The sequence below is a fragment of the Cornus florida genome, unplaced genomic scaffold (genome assembly GCF_030987335.1).
Source record: "Cornus florida cultivar Cherokee Brave unplaced genomic scaffold, ASM3098733v1 CherokeeBrave_3.0.0_Hap2_Chr11, whole genome shotgun sequence".
NCBI classification, from domain to species: Eukaryota; Viridiplantae; Streptophyta; class Magnoliopsida; order Cornales; family Cornaceae; genus Cornus; species Cornus florida.
In genome coordinates this window covers 86,088,687-86,094,686 of record NW_026775581.1, presented here as the reverse complement: position 1 = coordinate 86,094,686, position 6,000 = coordinate 86,088,687, and positions in this window count along the sequence as shown.

The window sequence follows — 6,000 nt, the reverse complement described above, 5'->3', positions numbered from 1 at the left end:
ATTTGAACTGGATTCGCGTTAGGTTGAGATATATTGCGAGAGCCGTCGTATGCAATTGCTCCCTATCACCGTCATAGCATTTGACTCTTAAGTATAAGAAAATTATAAACTCTTTTATTAATTAATAATTACTTTGATTTGTTCGGCGGATTTTTCGGGATCCTTAGACCGACACTTTGGGTAGTTATGTAATTAATAGTTAGAGGGTTATATTTTCAATATTTGCATCATTGTTACTTTATTTATTTTATAATGATTATGGTTGATCAGAAAGTAAATTCGAAGGCCTTCGTGTGTTTTTAGACAAAATGATTTATTATATATTTATTTATTTATTTAAATTATTATTTTTGTCAAATAAATGTTTTATTGTGATCGAGCCAGAAATAATCAATGGTACCAAAATAAATATATTAATTAAGTAGTCGGATTGATGGCTTTATTTATCCGATAACTAATTAAGAATAGAGGGGTCAAAGTGCAATATTGACTTAGAGGTTATTTATTATTTAATTGGAGTTCAATTAATTTCTTTTAGTGGAGTAGAAATTAATTTATGAATTAATTGAATTGGGTCCATGGACCGGGCCAATTATTAATTCATTGTAGCCAATAATATAATAGGCCCAATGGATTCTCACTCATAACCCAACTTGATATTGGAATCATATTAGATTTGAGACATATGAATTAGAGATTGAGAAGGATTTGTGGTTTCCTTTTCTTTATTTTTATGTTGCCTATAAATATACATGGTCTATATATATTTTGGGGGTGATTTTTGGAAAGAAGAAAAAAGGAATAAATTTTCTCTCTCTATAAAATTAGGGTTAGTGTTCTCATCCAATGGAGGCTCCCACAAGCCTAATTTTCCAAGGTCATTTATGGATGCTTATGAGTGATTCCTAAAGGCAATAACATTACCAAGAAGATGGAGATCCATGGAAAAGGTGTCTAGCAAAAGGGATCTACAATAAGTGAGAACATTCACTTTAGAAGAGAGATCTAAGGTTTACTCAAACCTTAATATAAATATTCAATCTTTTAATTGAATGATACATCATGTTTTATTTTTACATAAAACTTGTCTCTATGTGATGAATCAAGATCTATGAATTAAAATTATTCGAAAAGTTTTTAAAACTTGCACGTTTCCCAACAGTGATATCAGAGCATGGTTTGATTCATTACTAGAGATCATGATTTTATGAAAATCATCATTCATGGATCCAAATTTTTATATGCATATGTATATATTTTTATATGATCATGATATATGTATATTTGTGATTGGATGAATGTTAATGAATGTTTGGGCCATGGATGAAGCTTATAGGTTATTGGAATGTAATTTTATCTTTGGATGAATGTAATTAAGGCTTTGATTTAGCCTTTTGAAAGTTCAATGATGTAATTTAATTTTTTCTATTGTATTTCAAATTGTAAATATTTTTAAAGCCATGTAATATTCATCAAAGGATGCTATGAAGCTTCAAGAGGGTCCGAAAGGGTTAAATTATGCTCCAGTAATTTTCTGGAATTTTTTTCGAATTTTTCTGGAATTTTTTGAGGCTTAATTTAATTTTCTGGGAATTTTTTCTAATATTTTCTGGAATTTTCGGCGTTTTTCCGGCGACCGAAAAATTGCCGGCGGCGAGGTATTGGCTGGAGATAGAAGAACTCATGATCACATGCTTCGCGGAACACAATTATATGGTGCAACTGGAATCTGAGCTTTTGGATGATGGGAAGTTATCCCATGCGGCGCAAGGAAGTACACTTGACGCGTGTGGAATATGCGCCAGGAGGTGGATATGGGCTTGCGCGTGAGATCCACGCGCCAGCCAAGGGAAATTGTTCCCACGCGCGTGGAGGCGCGTGTGAGCGCGTGTGGGGCCCTCCGGGCGCATTCCAAGTGTTGTTTTGCCTCCGTAAGCGCGTACCAGCTCCCTACAGGTGTTTACAAGCTGTTGGAGGACGCCTATACAATACTTAGAGTAATTAAATGTTAAAAGTTGAATCCATTGGCCATTTAAATTGCTTCTGTCTGTAGTTTGATTATTTATGTGATGCATGGGATAGATAATTGTTGATTAATTATTATTCATGCATTGGATCCATGATATTTAATTAAATGACTTGATTTATATTAATTAAATTATGAAAATTAATTGGATTTGATTACTAATAAATTTGAGGGCACTTATTGGGAAACGAAAATTTATTTTTGTAAATTATTTTTAAAGTGTGCTGCAAATTAAATATTAGTGAATCATTTAAAGTCCAAATATTTTCTAAATTTAATTAGATTAAAATCAAGACGTTTAGCATGCATCATATCATATATTTGAATAAAATGAAAACCCTAATTATGAATGATTAAAAAAAATTGAGTGGGAGCGGGGATTTTTATACATTGCCCCATGGCCTTCGTTATTAACACCATTGTAATTAGATCTTCAAAAATAAGGCCCCACGCATGATTTGAAGAGTCTTAATATTACAAGAATGGTTGTCTCATGAAAATAAAAATATTAAATGTTCATTGTAATTAGATCTTTAAAAATAAGGCCCTACGCATGATTTAAAGAGTCTAAATTATAATGACAACATATTTAATGTTTTATTTTTCGTTAGAGTTTTAATAACGTTATACACTGAATCTAAAATCAATAGTGTTAGCTTCCCAACGGAGTGGTCTACACTAGGTGATTTTAGAAAGGCTAAATAAAATCGGGAATCATTTCATATGATAGACAAGGCATTGTCTTAAGAGATATGGAAATGATGGGATTTGCCCACCAATAGCAATAATGAACTTCGCCAACCGAATAAGTTATTGGCATATTGGTTATCCGATTTTTCATGCAGTGGTTAAGGGACCCACATATTATTATTTTAATGGAAGTGCTCACCTAATAACAAATGAATCTCTACAATAGTAATAATGAACTCCTCCAACAGGATAAGTTATTGACATATTGATTGGTTGATTTATTATGCTACAGAGTTGAGGGACCCGCATTAATTAAAAGGGATTGTTCACCAATAATGATAATGATCTCTTGTTCGATTGAGATTTATTATATTATGTGGTTAACAAACTCATTTTAATTTTAAATATGCATGACAATATTAATAATTCACCTAGCATATTGTATGAATGTATTTATATTCAGATTAATTATGTCTAATTCAGTTTATCTGCTTGCTTACATATTGACTGGGAAAGAAACTTAGATATTTTATTCACAACGTAAGGGTACAAATATATTTATTACTCCTAAACCTAATCCTTTTACTTCAAGATACCCAAGAGAACATTAATGCTTTGAATAAGTGAAATAGGGCAAATGAGATGACTTGGTGTAATATTCTAGAGTTTACCTCGAATAAGCTCCAAAGCTAACATTTACATTATTTTATTTTCTTGAAGCATCATGTTAAATGTCAACAAAATGTTTTGGTGAGATTAGATAGAGAGTATGCCAAAGTACTATGTCAGACTTGAATAGCATCAAGATAACCTAAGGAACTCCAGTATGAAATGGAATTTTGGAAAATGATTGTTTATTATTTAAAAATTAGCTGGAGATTAATAGGGTTGACTTGGGTGGTAAGTTTCAAGTTGACATGATTATTGCCTTGTTACCAAACTCGTTCGACTTTGTTAGAGTGAACTAAATAAGGAATCAGTTTGAGTTCACACTCGCTGATATTCTTATAGAATTGGTAACAGATGAAGAGATAATCAAGAGTATGGGCGTTCCTATCAACCTAACCTAGTCTATAGCATCTTCTTCTAGGCCCAAGTGGACGGGCAAAGTAAATTAGAAGGATGATAATAGGACTAGGCTAGCACAAAACATGGGTATCCAAAAGGTTAAAGGGAATAAAGCAGTGTATGTTGAGGGCAAATTAAATTGTTTCTTTTGCTGCTAACGAAGACACTAAAGGACGAACTGTCTAAGCAATGACGTGGCATAGGAAAATATATATTTAATCATTGAGCCATGTTATGTGGTTGTATCTATTAATTCCTGATGGATAGATTCTGGAGCCACTAAACACTTTTGCAATTCGTTGCAAGGATTTCAGGAATCCAGAAGCCTTGATGATATGGAATATATTTGTATCTGACCTGATGTCAAGGTTGTAGCTAAGTTAGTAGGAGTTTTACATCTGAAATTAGAGAGTATGAGGATATTAGTATTAGAGAACTATCTTTATGCACAGAAGTTAGACGCTATCTTATTCTTGTTTCACTTGTGGTTTATAAAAACTGTGTTGTTATTTTGTAAAATTGGTTTTATAAAATTGAATAGATATGCGATTGCTTCTGGTGCATTGAAAGATGGTTAATATACTATAATCACAAACTCTTAAGATTTGCAGGATGTAGAAACTAATGTTGCATCTCTATATTGAATGTTAAGAGAAAATTTGTTATTCCTGACTCATTGTATTTTTTGGTGTCAATTTTTGGGTTGTAATCAATCAAAATGAGATTCAAAGATTGGTCAAAGAAGGTTTATTACCTAGTGAGGCAGAGGAGCCTAAACCAAACTTGTGAATCCTGTTTTGAAGGATAGATAACTCTAAGGGCTTAATCAGCCAAATGAAATAGACATAAAGAACAATTGGAGTCGGTACACACAGACACGTGTGGTCTTGTGAACATCCAAGCAAGATTACTCACGTTTTGGATAAATTTACCTGTTGCGACACAAGTCTTATACTTTTGGTATATTCCGAGAGGGTCAAGACTGATGTGGAGCACAGATTAGGTAAACTTATCAAGACATTTCGATCTGATCGAGGATATGAGTATTTCTTGGGATAGTGCAAAGATTATATGGTCAATGAGGGTGTTGTGTACCAGTTTTCCGCAATTGACGCTAAATGCATTTAGGTGTTAAATAGGAATAACAGAATTCCACTTAACATGGTTAGATCTATGATCAGTTATGCCACATTATCTCTTTCATTTAAGAGTTTAGCGTTAATGACATCGATGCACATTATGAACTGCATTCCATCTTAGTCTGTCTCAAGGATACCGTTGAGCTGTGTTTTTGACTAAATCTTAGTTTGAATCACATGCGCATATGGGGTAGTCTTGCACATGTGCGCTTGATATGGACAAGTAAGTTGGAAACAGATCATACGCATGATAGATTTGATAGCTACTCTAAAAGTCACTAGGACGGATTATTTTATGATCTTAATAATAAAAGTTGATTGTTTACACTCACTGTTTATCTATAGGAGAATCATATTATGAATCACATACCTAGTAGCATAGTGTTAGAGAATATGGTATGAGTACCAGATGTACCACATATGAACACACTTAGTATAGAGATTTAGAATTATAGATGAATTCCCTATTGATGCGTCAGCATCGTCTAGTACACAGATTCCTTCATCGGTACATTGATGTAGTGGGAGGATAATTATCTAATCCGACAGAATTATGTTTTTAGGTGAGACCGTTATGGATATCCCTGTTAAACATGAGTTGGACCCAGTAAACTACACGGAAGCGTGAACCGATTTGGATATAGATCGTTTTGGCGAGTTACTATGAAATCACAGTTGGAATCTATGTACTCTAATAAATTCTGGGATCTTGTAGAACTTTCTAGAAGGGTGATTCCTATGGAAGGCAAGTTAATCTACGAAAAGATACCAGAAGATTTCTTAGTGAATAAATTATGAGTGTACAAGGGAATGTCATTATTTTTCTGATTCTATATATATTGATGACATCCTACTCATATAGAATGATGTGGAAGGTTTGTCATCAATAAAGAGGTAGTTGTTCAATTACTATTAAATGAAGAATTTTTCAAGATGTAAGCTATATTCCTATGATCAAGTTTTTGCAAGATTGGGTTAAAAAGAAAATAGGCTTATCTTAATAATCCTACATTGATAAAGTTTTGACCAGGTTTAGTATGTATAACTCAAAGAATGAGTTTTTGCTTTTATTAATAT